The sequence below is a fragment of the Rhynchophorus ferrugineus genome, unplaced genomic scaffold, assembly GCF_030347505.1.
Source record: "Rhynchophorus ferrugineus isolate W39M unplaced genomic scaffold, kcgeb_rfMv2 rfM10, whole genome shotgun sequence".
In the NCBI taxonomy this organism is placed as follows: domain Eukaryota; kingdom Metazoa; phylum Arthropoda; class Insecta; order Coleoptera; family Curculionidae; genus Rhynchophorus; species Rhynchophorus ferrugineus.
The window spans coordinates 32,866,381-32,882,537 of record NW_027472589.1 but is presented as its reverse complement, the minus strand read 5'-3'; positions in this window follow the sequence as shown (position 1 = coordinate 32,882,537).

Here is a 16,157-nt window from a genome sequence, read left to right as displayed (position 1 = left end):
ATATGGTCGGATTGTTTGTTGCTGCTGCTCCACGGCCGGCTGGAATTCTCGTTCCAAGTCAGCGAGCGCTTCGCCGCCGTAAATCGTGGCCTTCGCGGATATCTGTGCGGACGCGGCAACGTCGCCAGGTACAACCCCGCCGTCAATCGATGGTCCTGGTGGAGCATCTCTCACCCATTTCCTGTTACGTCCATTAGAGCGACACACAAAGCGATTTATTTCTACCTGGGGTTGTAAAAAGACGACCTGACGACTCCGGTAATGTCTTGTTACTAATTTGTTAATGCCTTATCGCGACTAGCTGTCTCTGTGGGGCCCAGCCCATTTTTTTACGCGCCATTATACCTGGCTTGATTTATCGCAAAAGAAACAACAGTTACAGATTATTATAGTTTTGTATTCAGTTGGTATAAAATATTTGTTTAATGTATTTGTTTGCAATAATATACCAACACTTGAAATCAGTTTATACCATTTTTTCTAAACACAAACAAGTATACCACAAAATGCCACGACTATTTTATGATTTATTTTATTAAATGTGCCCAGTTAAATGAAAATACGCAATACACTTTGGAAATGGAGATTTCAGAAGGCTATCTTCGTATTTTCTCGCTTTATTTAATTCAGACACAGTACAGTTCAAGCTCTATTGAAGAAGCTTCACAAAGAGTCACAAAGGCTTCACTGTCAGTCGATGCCAAGTGCGAAATGAATTATTTGCCATACACTTTATTAATTATTTTTAACCAAACCATTCAACTTTCTACTGTCAACAACCAACGCGTGACAACCAATTGTAAAGTTGTTCCATTGCAACACAAGACTAAATACACAAAAGTAACTCCAATAGTCCAGACCTTACCCCGTCCAACTACTTTTCTCCTTTCTTTAATTTAACTTCTCAAAAACCGTTTAAAACCAAAACTAACTCGATTGAAAACATGACTAAAAAACGAATGCCGAAATCTTATTGAAACTTGCCACATTTCCACAAAATACTAAGTTTTGCGGATTTCATCGTTTGATAAGAAAACACAGTTTTATGGTTGAAGTAAACTTTTAATAATAACTTAATGAATCCTTTCTTCAGAAATTCTTGAATTTGTACATGCTGAAGATTGTTGAATAGCTTTTCATAGCTACTAATACGAATTCGTTCCATAACATTCACTTTTCCTAAAAGGATATTTTGAGATTTGGATATTAGGGGGGTCATTTCTTACGAAATAATTATTGGAGCCAGAAGTTAGAGGGAGATAAATTTAGTGAATAATATGCATGCTAAACCAATTCGTAATAATTTACGAGATTATCTCAGACTTGATTAATTTTCTTCTTCCGTAAATTAGTAATAATGTTATTTATACAATTTTTTTAACCTTCGAAACCCTTATAATTCCTTTAAATTAAATAAACTAAACCTTTCGTAAATTCTTGCAATGCGACTAGAACACGAAGTACTTTATCTCTTGAAGTGCATCGTAAAAGAATCGGGTTATTTACCAGTTCCCTGTAAGGTTCCGTCGAAATAAAAGCTCTGGTGTCCTAAAAAGATAAGGAGACTCTTTACAGCGATCTCGAGCACCGAAAACGAACATCCCTGTCTTTAGTAGCGTCTTTAATCAGTGGTGTGGCAACAATTTCAAAACGCCACACGTGAACCGTTCATTCATAGGCAGAAATCTGTATGAAGTTTACAGAAGACGGATATTTTTAGACCGTGGCCTATATCGATATGTACTTTTTTCCCATGTGAAATTTACTAGATAAATAAACAGAATAGAACGAGTACATCGAGAATTTTTATAGGTGTTTATAGCGACTTTTTATAACCAGTTTTTTAATGATAAAAAATCAAACATTTAAACGTGACTAAATAGTTTTAGTACATTTCCAACGTTAAGACCTTTGGTGTAGGTGTGTTATGTTAAGTGTTTATTCCCTCTTGCTCCATGCATTTCATTTTTTCTGTTGATGTATCTTCCTTTTATCTCCCTTTGACAATATCCACATCTCGCAACCGAATGTTACGGTTGGTCTGTAAATTGCTTTGTGCATTTTCATTTTCATTTTGTTTGATATTTTATTTTTATTAAAGAATTTACTATTTATAGTCACTCTTGTAGTCATCTTGATCTCCCCCTCCAGCTTTCCTTTCTATCAATTGTTTTTTGAATTCTATTTCCGTGTCTACTGTTTTGCACATATATAGGTAAGGTTGCAAAAAGCATTTTTATATTTAAAAGATAATCATAATTTCTCCATGGCTAGTAACATACTTAAAAATCTGTATTGTAATAACGTATAAAAAAAGTGAACTTGCAAGGCTTTTAACTTGCAACTTTTTTCCTCTTAGATGAACCGCTAACTGATTAAAAACTGTTAAATGACTTGGTTGATATAATCAATGTGATTTGTGACAGTTAAGTCAGATGTTGATAGTAACAATATGCCACCAATATGCTGTTCAGTCTGAAACAAGTTTTTCAAACATATGTTGATCCGAAATCACTGAATAATTTCATTAGGCAGTACCGTTGAACACCCTTGGTCGTCGAAACTTATGATTCAACATAACACCCCTTCCTTGGATTAGGGGTTGAACAAAGCGATTGGTGACATGTATTTTGTGGTTCAACCAAATATCGTATACCACTTCGTTAAATTTACGGCTAGAATACCTATTGTGAATTGTGGATGTAAAAGAACACAAGAAGATGACTGGTATAAACCATTCTAAAACTGCGTCTTAATTGAAAATTGCTTAATGACATCAGCGCAACTCGACGTATCCATGAATACCAACAAAAACACAGACTTAGAAGCAACCGTCCGTCTGGTTTTCACCTTCGTCGCATGTAAACACGGTAATTGCGGTAACGCGGGTCGTTGAACAATAAAAGGAAGAACGATGTCGTCATCGGCGATACCTTATCGTCCCCGAGCCGGTTGGTATTCAAGACGGCGTCGAGGCGTAGATCGCCGGCCGGCGAAGCCATCGATTAAGCCCAACGCTAATTCCGAATTCGACCCGTCGATCGCGCGTTAAGAATGTCCTGTGATCTCGGGGTCGCGTCACTCCGCTCCGGTGACAACAATGTCTCTATTTTCGCGGAGGGAACGGGGAATTTTGCGCGCTAAAAGGAAAATGGGCGGATTTGGCCCAGTTCTCGAGTTAATCGTGGGATATTGTTGTGTTACGTAAACTGTTGTATAATTTCTGTGTTATCACTTATTAGGCCGTCATTTATGATATATTAGATCCACAAATAAGTATCTTGTGTTCCGACAACGAAGACGTTACCATGGCCGTCGTATTGCAACAGACTACAGGGAAAAAACTGTATTACATGATTGGCTCGTTATATACATGCCCGTTCCAATAATCTGCATCTAGCTTTATTTATATTTGGCTAATTATATGATTATGTACTTATATACTTGTTAATATGTATATACGACTGAAAATTTGATGAAATCCAGAAAAGAATATAAAAAAATACTTTTTGTTTTTTAATATTACGATAATTTACGAAGAAATTAACAAGTTATAGTGCAACTGTATGACAGTAAGTATACTATATATCTGAGACATAAAATGAGTTCCAAAAGTAACTAAAATTAAAATATGAATAAAATTTATAATCCATTCTACATGTTATTAAATTCACATTATTCTACGTGTGAATATATCAACAAAATTACCAGAATGAGATAAAGCACACTTAATGGCATATAATGTAAAATGTAACTATTTATCTAACACTGCTTGGTAGGGAATGTTAAATTGGTATAAATCAATATTAGTGTCACTATCCCTAAAGGTTATTAAAAAATATAATATGCATTTGATAAGATTATATAAAGAATGGGTATTGACACTGAAAAATCTAGGCACACAAGGTCCATTTTTGTACCTTGTATGCATGTAAATAGGCTGGTAATTTTTCGGAAGAAAATATCAAAGCTATAAAATAATTTATATGCATTTATATAGCGCAACTATGTCAGAAACCAGACCCAATATCCATACATTCCTTGTAAGCATATTTGTAACCAAAAAGAGAGGCATCTAAAGTAGTTATACAATTCAACAAGGAATTGATAGAAAACATTTGTTGGATTTGTCATTAAAAAAAATGAAAATTCTTTCTCACTGGACACACCGTATTTGATAAAATGTCAACAGCTCTTGAAATGTCGTGCGATAAGGTCAAATGAAAGGAGAAACGACCACTCAAAAGGGTATATATTGAAATATTTACTTGTATTAAAAAAAACAATTATATTATTTGTAGCAGTTATTGTTCCGATAATTAAAAATACTCCTTAACTCTGTTGTGCACGAACGGATGTACGAACACATATAATAATCGTCTAAAATAACTCTCTCTAAGAGAATCGCAGAGCGGATTCCGAACGGGCAGACGTATACAAGACCATATATTTAGTATAAGACAAATGGTGAAAAAAGTTCAACCCAAAAACAAACAGATATAAATAACCTTTATTGAATTGGAAAAAGCATTTGACATAGTAAGAAAAGAAACACATGTGTTTTATTAGAAGAAACAGGTGTAAGTAATAAAATTGTAAGAATAATTCAAGAAATATATAGGATAAATAACAATACCATCATGCAGACAATATGAAAGGAAAAACCTCCAAAACACAAGCAGGAATCAGAAGTGTAAGCCAAAATCTATTTATAATATTAATAGATGAAATAGATTAAATAGAACTACCAGATAGGATATAAAAATATGTAATAATAATATAGCTAATAGCTCCTAGACCAGAAGACCTCCATAAAATCTTAAACAGATGGACATGTTACTAAGTAAATATATAACGATAAAGAATTAAATCAAAACGAGTCATGGTGAAAGCCACTACTGATAAATATTCAACATAAGAGTATAAAAGTAAAACGAGTACATGAATTTATTTAAGTATCTTCCTATAGAAATCGAAAGTAATCGAAGCCAGAAGATGGAAATGAGAAATAAAGGAATGAAAAAATCTCAATATTGAATTAGTGGAATATAGTGTCTTGCACAAATGAAGCCCAACTCCTTTTTTATTACCTCACATTACAGCAAATGAAAACTTAGCGTCTTATTGGTAAATAGTGTCTCTACTAATGAACTTACAGGATAGAGACCGAACAGTAAAATAAAATAGTCAACAGCTGACACAAAAAAAACAATATAAAGAAACTTTTTTTGAAGATAAGCACTGAATATTACAAAATAACCATTGGTCATAGGAAATTTAATGAAAACCAACGGCCGACCGGAGAAAAAGAACATGTTACATTATCGAAAACATGCTTACGTTGGCCGACAGCCAAGACCTTGGAGGTCAAACGGTTTCCCAACCGCAATTTTAGAACAAAAGATGTCGAGATGCCCGCCGCTCGCTTCCTGTCTAACTTCGACTGAGATTTCAATCGTTTCGAACGATAGAGATTTGCATTTTGAATGCAAACAGAGTTAGTAAATTTGATTCCGAAATGGGGAACAACTTGTAACGATATTAACACTGTGTGCCATTGAAACTTCATCAAAACACACAACAAAAGCCAAACCAACCTAATAAAAGCTGATATCATCGAGGAAATCGATGACACAAGGTGCGAATTATTACTGGCATACGTTTGACAGGTTTGGCATCGTCTCCGAAAACAATATGGTTTACGATTAGTGCGTTTTGACCGATTTAACTTTTGCGAGTTAAACTTGGACTCAGTCAATGTACCGAAGCTTTGGGTAGCATACAGAAAATATACTACAATTCGCTTGTTGAATTTAATCACTTAATTTTCGATAATTGAAACAAAACGCGGATAAGATCGCGGTTTGTCTACTGAAACACTAATATAAAACGCTTTACTTCAAAATTAATTCAGATATTCAGTTATCTACTTGTTGCATCCCAATGTACTCGCTAATCAGCTAAATATGCGACGTGATAGTGAAGTGCGTAGACTAAAACGTTTAACACCACCTGATCTGATTACTGGACATATGTAGACTTTAGAATAAGAGTAATTAATTAAGATAATATTTTACACAGAAGATTGCTTAATGCAGTGATTTTCTACATACCATGTATATATAATATAAACATAAGAAATACTTATTGCCAATAGGGCAGATTGGGAATCACGAAGAGTAATAAAAAAAGTTATCTACTTATAAGTAACAAACAAAACCCAAAAACGGTCCAAAGTCAACTCAATTTATTCAACAAGAAACATAAATAAAGACTATCAACAAAACAACAATTCTCCTGAAATATATCAGAAAAATTTGCGAGTTAAAGGTTTTTATTGTTGGAGACAACACTGCAGAAGCAACCAAGATATTATAACAGGTCAACAACAATATAAATAATTGGTAAATCAGTACAGTTCAATGTGAATAAAATAGTCATGTTATATAGTAAAAAGTATTTTGAAATTGATTTTCAGTTATGGGAGTGTTCTAGGAGTAGTTCAACGAAGTATCATCCGTGGATAGTCTGTAATGCGTAATAATGTGTGCAAAGGGATATTCTAATTTATAAATTAAAAAAAAATCGATTTTTTCATACATTCAAAGCCTAATATTTGGTAAATACAACAAATGTTACTGCATAGATTGAAATCTACTACATCAAGAGATCCATAACATAAAATTAGAACATTTAAAATCAGTAAAATCCCGAAACTATTAAAATGCCTTAAATTAAGATCAGAATATAGTCACAGGAGACAAAGCGATGCCCCAAGATGTACGATTAATCAAAACTTCAAATTAGTGTTATAGTATTAGTTATCAGTGATTTAACTAGTCACACCTAACAACTACAACACTTTATTATTATAATCATATTAACAAATCGCAGTAACTTAGATAGTGAATATGAAAAACTAAAAAAAAACAAAAGAGAAAATCAAATAGGATATTCTGGTTATCATAAACAAATCACTTGTTTAAAGGGTTATCAATACACCCAGATTAGTATTATGTTTACTATTAAATAGCACGAAGTATATTTGAATATACTTAAATTAACACATCTCTAAAAACATAAAAAAATATGATCAATAATCACGATTAATTTTAACTCAAATATTGAGACAACTTTGGACGATGTTTTTTTTTGAAATCCAGTAACCCTGGTCGAATTCCCCGATGCGAATAACAAAAATCGAGGTAACCTATTCCAAAAATATCAATAAGCCAAAAACATAAATTTATTCGAATATATATTCCCGTTATGTTGCTATATATCATCGCAACTGCCATACCGAACCGTGTACACACGCCACTCTTATAACGAATTGTCTAAAGTTGATAAACCGGCGACAATCCTTCCAAGAAACCGTCTGGGGTATTTGTATTCAATGAGCGCCACCCACGGTATTTTACTTATTAAGTTTTCAGCTGCACGACCAACTCAGTAAGTACTTATATATTTATTTAATAATTCTTAATAAATTCAATGCTTCTTCATTAAGATATGGAATGCAAAGGAATGCTCATTTTGTTATGTTTTTAATTAAATTTTTTATTTTATTCAAAGAGTTGCATGTACGATGGAAACATGTTCAAACGCTATACAAAGTTGAACAAATAGGTGTTACATCAAGTAATCGAAGAATATAAAATGTGATGTGATTGCGATAACTGTAAGAGATCTGAACAGTTCATCATCCAAAAATATTTTTAATATATCCGATGACGCGTTGATATGAAAGCGTTAATTGAAACGCTTTACCGCATTTACCATATTGTCCAGGAATATCATGCAATTATTATTTCATTTTGTTCATTTGGTGAATAAGTCGTGAATCAATTAATTTTATCAGCGATAATGACAAAACCTGTGCGGAAAGGGGTTAATCGTCAATAATTGTTAGAGCTGGTTTGGCACATAATATACTCTAACTTTAAATGCTTTAGTTTGTACTGAAATTATCAATACTTCAGTTAAATTATATGAATAACAGATCAATTGAAAAGTCCCCGATCTATCATAGTATAACACAAAATTAGCTTTTTTTATTCAACATAATTCCATTAAATAGTGTTACACTAATTGTAGCGACTCTCCAACTTTTCAATACCATTTTTGTTGTACAATTTGTCCTTTGCTTCAAAATAGGCCTCAGTTTCAGCGATCACCTCTTCATCCGACGAAAATTTCTTCCCAGCGATCATTCTTTTGAGATCTGAGAACAGAAAATAGTCGCTGGAGGTCAGATCCGGAGAATACGGTGGATGAGGAAGCAATTCGAAGCCCAATTCATGGATTTTTGCCATCGTTTTCACTGACTTGTGATACGGTGTAATGTTTGATAGTCCTTTCTTTTTCAAAGTAGTCAATGAAAATTATTCAATGCGCATCCCAAAATACAGATGCTATAACCTTGCCAGCAGTTGTTGCGTTTTCCACGCTTTGGAGCGGGTTTATCGTATGCAGTCCACTCTGATGACTGTCGATTGGACTTCGGAGTGAAATAATAGAGTTGTTTCATGTTTCATCCATTGTCACATATCGACGCAAAAACTCAGGTTTATTACGCTTGATCATTTTCAAACACTGCTCCGAATCATCAACTCGTCGTTGTTTTTGGTCAAAAGTGAGCTCACGCGACACCCACTTTGCACAGAGCTTTCTCATACCCAAATATTCGTGAATAGCACGTTGAGTGAATATGTTTAGAATGTCGGTTATTTCATTCAATTTCAATTTACGGTCATTCAAAATCATTTTGTGGATTTTTTAAATGTTTTCGCACCAACCTCTTTTGGACGTTCACTGCGGTCACTACGTCTAATCTTAGCATATCAAAACTGGAAACTTGGCATCAAGCCAAGTTTTTGCTTCAACTATATTTTTCCCTTCAAGAAGCAATATTTTATCAACACACGTATTCCTTTTTATCCATCTTTTTCACAATAACAAAAGTTGTTTCAGTCAAAATGCCATAATTCACAAACTAATGATCCGACAGCTGTCAAATTTATACACGCAGCTTTTGAGAATTAGGGCTAACTAAAAAACATATGGTGGCGAAGATAGAGGCTGAAGATAATAAAGCTACACTATATTGACTAATACTTCAGGCATTCTTCATGATTAGTTAGCCATATTGCTTGAGAATCAATGAATAAAAGACCAAAGCATTGTCTAAATGAACTAATTAAACGCTGCTATTGTAAATCTAAACGGCATTCATTTAGAACAAGTGCAGGAGATCAGGAAGAGAAGGGAGGGAGGAAATATTACAATCAAGACTAAAATCCACCTCTTTAGAACGCTTATCTTGCCAATCCTTCTATATGGCTCTCTTCTCTCTCTTCTGTATATGGAGACTTGGACACTGTTACAGTCTGGCATCTGTAAGCTTGAGATTTAGATCATATTAGATATGAAGTAACTTCTTTAAGATACAACAATTAGTGTACGGTTTAGGAATAAATTCAGAGATTCAGATTACATTAATTTGGACATGTCTGTCGAATGAAAGGCGAATCGACTATTGAAAACTCAGCAAACAACGTCGAAAAGGACCTGGATCAAGATGAGAATTGATTGACAGTATTGATGTGATTGATTGATGGTGATGGTAGCAGCTCAAATAATAAATAGCTCAGCATGTGAAAATGAAATGAAAAACAACCCAGAAAACTACGTCATAACGGTGTGTATATAAGTGTACATGTTATAGTATACTATTGCGATTGCTTATTTGACATCGTATTTATTTATTAATCATAATTTTATTGTTTATGTTAATTATATAAGTCATACCAATAAATAAACCGCCTGATTCAGTTTTTCAAGTAGAAACCGCAAAATTATTATATTTGGTTTAAATAACTTCTTTTCCGCACTATACGAAAAACAGTCTTCGGACTCAATATATAAAATAATCATGCAAATACTTCTGCAACAAAATAAAAATTAATAAACACCAAATAAGATCAAAACCGAGCCGTTTATTAACTCGCGAAGTTTGGAAATCATCGACTTTCTCTCACGCACCATTAAATACGGAGGTAATACCATTTTCGGTCACCCGTTCCAAGAACGGCACATTCCTCCGGGTTTTTTTTATCAAAAAATTCGCTAACAATAACTAAATTAATCTTTTATAATGGTACAGTGACGTTCTATTATGTAGCCATCAAAATGCGAACATTTTTATTATTCCTCCGCGGCTCCAACGTTTTTAAGTTCTATATTGCGAAATGAATTAATAAATTGGGATATTTTTTTCTAAACAGATTCGAATTCTGAGATTATAATCCCCCTCATAGTATTTAGGAAGTAATAAACTCCAGATCAATATTATGCCAGATATATCGTTGATCTTAACAACCTATTCAAAAATTAGTTTTAAAAAAGCATAAATTGATTTCGAATACCTGCAAATTGTACCTGGCATATTAAGTCTTACGCTACCAACAGAACATTGTATCTCGTACAAATATATCGAGTAGCGGTGCGAGTAGAATTGGCGATGCTCTCCATTGGTACTATGTGCCACCACATGCACACATAATGGCAATGATTGGAGTCAGGTTTGTTGTCTTACAATCATGCGACTATACTGGACATAATGAAAATATTTCGGACTCAAAAACAGACCTTCTTATCAAATAGACATCTGCTGATTAATAACCTCTTAGCTTATTATTGTTTGATTGCTAAGATGAGATAATAATGTATATATTTAAACGCCACAAAAATATGCAATCCCAATACATAAACTGTGATGAAATAGATTTTCCGTAATGTTTTTACAGAATTATTTTATTATAAAAGCGGTAAACCCGGATAAATCTTGGATTGTGCATACAGATTGCAATAAATGTGTAATGTTACGAGCGTGACTGAAGACGAAAAAAAGAGCTTTAACTTTCGACGTCCCTATCATTTCGGAAAATATAAAATATGGCATAGAGAAACTGGTCAATACCATAATGTTTCATCCGGAATTATGTCTCTTTCCGGTTAAAATCTATTACCAGGTGCTAAGTAAAAACTACACGGTAAGTTTTCTAGGTTCATTGAGATCTAGGGTTGTCGAAGAAGACTTTTGAGAACAAGTTTGCAACAGCACATAACTAACTCAAGTAAAACTAATTTAAAATGTTATTGTTTGTATTTGAAAAAATAACGTGATGTTGTCAAAGTTATGATTTAATACCCTAAGAAACCTGATGACGCTGGGAAACTGTATAATATTATGCAGAGGAACTGTTAAGAAAGTTAACTATTAATCTATTATAATATTATTATTATATTTATTGCCAAAATCGATTGACTGGACGATGCTGCTGAAGAACAGGTCTGTTTTGAAACAATATATGCCACACAAACTGGTGAAGCAAGATTTGGCAGAGGCGTGATTCTATGAACGATAACTTCTGCGATTTAAATATTACATATTCAGGGGAAACATTACAAATCGTATTCAAACAATTATTTTTAAAAACCAGCACCTAATAGTCAACTATTAAGCACCCAATAGAGGACTAAAAAGTTTAAACATATGGGAAAGTGATGAAAAAAAGCTTTTTACAAGTATATTACTGTCAATAGGTAGTAAGTAACATGTAAAATATCAAAACCCCTGTCATGACATTATAATAATTGATCGATAGAGAGTGGAAGTTTCAAGAAAGATGAGTAGATCAACTGACGTCTAGGTGAGTTGATAGTCAAAGGCCGAATTTTAACCGAATATTGGAGAGCATTTGTCTATCCAGAAAGAAAAAGAGTAAGAGCATTTATTCAGTTTCTATCAAACCACTGTATAAAGATTGCCTTACTTCACATCATTCTATATATTTTTATAATGTTTTATGTTTTTTATCAGTGTATTTCAACTAGTTATCCTAACATTTCGTATTTTGAATACGGATGGGACATATCCTATTTATCCAATTCCCTAGCACAAGAAGGATAATACGTGGCGCTATATTTTTCCCTTTGTTTATTTTTTAATTATATTTTCCTTTGTCTGTTGGTCCTAATTTATGAAGTCAATTGAATTAATATTATTATTTTGAACAAAACAGTTTGGTAATGTAAAGTTAGTACTACTCAGATTTTTCACTAAATTTACAATATGAAGCTTTACTAGAGATGCCTTGATTTTCCACAGTCTAAAAAATTAACAACGTATTTTTGATTCATGCTATTTGCTTTTGGCACTGTCTAAGTATAATAAATAGAATATTTTCAACGTGACAATAGATAGATGAAACATGCATCTACGTCTAGGTCTGCGTAGACAAAAAAGGTAAGCTAGACATTCTAGACCCAAGGGAAATAAACTCCTAATCCTATATAAAGATAAAGATATTATATTTCTATAAAAATGTTAGAGAAGAATATACTCTAAAATAACTATCCCAAAATCCTAATTAATCCTATTTTAATTTCACTAAAGTTCATTTTACGATAGAAATAAAATGAATAAGAAATCGCAACATTTGTTGTACATCATGAATTCCCTAGCAATTAGTGTATATTCCTACTCGTTCTTCCACAGCCTAATTTATACTTTAATTGGTATATAACAATTTTTGTGGGTAAAGAAATATGAAAAGTCATGAGAATCCCCATGCAATAGAAACCAGCGACTGATTCAGTGAAATTGCAGCAAGATATATTCACAGAAATAATAATAAACGTTCTTAAAATAGCCTCGTGTCTTTTGTTACATCGATATTTCTGTATTTATCAGAATTAGTTGCAACTTGAGCGACAGAATCATCACCACTAAGACATTTGAGATGAAAAATAATTTCACCCGATACGGTAACAGCGCAGAAAACCACAATAAAAACTATCTGAGGCGATCGTGATTCTGTCTTTGTCGTTTTCACGGTCAGACGATAACCCCAAGTCCGAAACCTGCACCAATTACATCAAAAACATTGCAATTATTGATAATGTTCGACATAAAACTACTTACGTGATATCGGGGAGCTAATGCGGCGGGGAATATCCAAACAAGAAAGCACTGATACAAAGTACTACACTAACAACGAAGGAAATCGGACCGGACCGGGATTTTTCCGATAATTTCCCGACTATATAGAGCGAAAATGCGGGGAAAATAATCGAGCGCGAGCTTCGCAAACGAAGTGCAGAACCAACGAGGCGAAGCGCGAGCCTTTTACCGATCGCTACCGGCTGAGGCGTCCGATCCAACTAAGTGAGAACGTCCGTCGCAGTTCTGGATCATCTGGCTTTGAGGCGGCGGAAACGCTCGAATTGAACAATTTGATGTTGGAAATTAAATGAGACAAAGCCACTATGCAATAAAATCGCAAGGAAAATGAAACTCTAATTTACATCATTATCATTTTCAATTAGAACTGTGAAAATTCAATAAAAGCTCGCTAGGTTATTAAAAATCCAATGAAAAACACATACGTTTTATTTCCTCAGTTCTTCAAAAAAAAAAAACACATTACAACCCTGTTTAACTATTATTCAATCCTTTAGCGAACAAAAAGAAACAGAATGTATATATAAGATACAGACAAATACTAAAAAAACGTATTCAAAGGCATTTCAATGATATTATTGAAATGGGAATTGGTGTCAAAAATAGTCTAAAGTTTAAAACATATCAATAAACAATAATATTTCACATAAAAACATATTATCAACCAAAACAAGGTGATAAAAACAAACAAAAATTTGGTGAATGCGCTAGTAATGATTTACTTATTTATTAAAGATTTTTATCATTGAGTGAGAATGTAATTGCATATAAAATTATATAAAAGACAATGATAACGTATGTAAATATAAATTTGAACAGTGAATAACCCATACTACTGTATACAATTAAAAGAACTTAATCAAACCTAATAAAAAAACATAAGTACTCACCGTTAAATAACATCCGGCTTGTTTTCCTCCCCATCGTGTGGTATTCCCATTTTCGCACAGTTAGTACTTTCAACAACAATCACAAAGCAATGTTTTAGTCACTGAATAGGTGCACACAAGTTACTTTCGGTCGAAAAATCGCGGAAATACGAAGCCAGTGCGAAATCCAGGGTATTTAATCAGGTTAGTTAGCAAAAAGATATCGATACAGTTACCGAAAATATAAAAACAACATTAACAACAGGTCGGAAACCGACTGCTGTTCCAAAAATTACTAGCAATTGAAAACGGTAAATGAAACTTACCCTAAAAAATGTACTCCAAAAATTTGTGTAAACACTAATTCACTATAAGTTTTGGAAAAATTACGAGCTTAACATTTAAAAAATCACAAATATTCACTTTAGCCTATAAAAATAAAAAAGTCTATACTGTCAGCGTATGACAATTGACAGTCGAATACAGACAACATGTCTTTGTCCTCCCATGTTGCCTAACTCTATATAAATTATAATAATTTTCATATATATTTTAGAACATAACATTAAACTAAGTACACCCAATATAAACACTTTATATTTTAAAATGTATTTATTACTTAACAGCATTATTACTGGTTGCCTACCATCATACACATTGGGAATTGGGTCCCCACAATTTAAAATGATGCCTATTTTGCCAACAAATATCTGTCACACAGAAATGTCAAAAGATGGAAGAGGACAAGTAATGTAAATATTACTTATGTTTAGACGTTTATTCAAAAATTATTTATGATAACTTTTTTACTACAATTATAGTAAAAACACTTGACACATCCATTGAACCCCTCTTTCGATTTCAAGTATACTTATTGGTTTTATTTGTTTTTCAATTAGATTCCTAATTACTAAATTGGATCTAAAATGTTTATTTGAACAGAAATCCTAGTGCAAAAAATGAAGTTCGTGTGCAAAAGCATTGAAGACGTTATGATAATGATAATACAGTATTTATAGAGTTTAAGATCATTAAAGGTGTATGTAAGGTTGTTGTGATACCACAGAAATATTTAAAAATTCATAGATTAAATGTATGTGTGGTGCTGTTTGAAAGGCTTGCTACTCTGATATCATAAGCAAATATATATATAACTTATTGCATAGGTTTTTTCCATAGCATCCCTGTAGAAATTTAGGGGCATTTTGGCTTGATATAATAAGCCTTTATAAAGTTTCAGATTTACCTTTGCTCAATTATCGAGGTATAGAAGAGTATAACATGAAGTCCAGTTGTGGGATAATAAAAATGAAGAATCTGAAAAAGGATATTAATAAAGCAATAAGTGCTTTTATACTATATTTATAATATTAAAAAGGAGGTCTGGTCAGCCTGGAGACTATCAATCTTATCAGTGCAATTTTAACAGTCAAAATATATTGTGATATATGAATATATGGTGTTGATAGTACTTAACATATGGTAGATTAAAGTGGCGTTAGTTATATAGTTTGATAAATGAATCACCGTTAACAGATATGTCTTTTGTTGTATACTAGAAAAAGTTAAATGCATAATAACCAGAAATATATTGTTTTTCTCAATATTTCATTCTGTTTTTTATTATTTTCTTTACTATTAGTTAATAATACCGTATATTTAGTTTATCAGTAATTTCTGTAAAGACAGACATTCATCGATATATATACAAGCTAAGAATTCTGTTTGTATTCTAACTAAAGGTTTTTTTGTTTTTTCCTAACATATCTTTAGGAACCTGATACAAAACAATAGAATAAAGATAGAACGCAACTTGAAATTTTCAATATTTTCAACTACCTTTGGGAATCTGCGTGCATCAAATCTTGAACAACTTTTTATAACGCCACTTTTCTTTCATAACGATATTTTCATCCATACGCGCTCACATTTTCGAAAGCTCTGGTGCAATTCCATTTTTTTAAACAGACGCGTTAATTCTCAAACACTATTCACTCAAATGTCACTAAGTGAATTATCATAGAGCTATAAAAGACTGCAATATTTAATAAACAATCATTTGTTTTGCGTGAGTAACTAGATTTTTCTATTCTCTAAAATATTAAATTGAACCCTACTACATGATTATTAAAATTACAATTACAACTAAACTACGTAAAATTCCAGAAATTCTTTAGGTTCCTGGTGTTTTTAAAATCAGTTGGAAAACAATATGCCCTTAAAGAGATTATTGAAAACCAGCCCTTTTTATCGCTCGCATT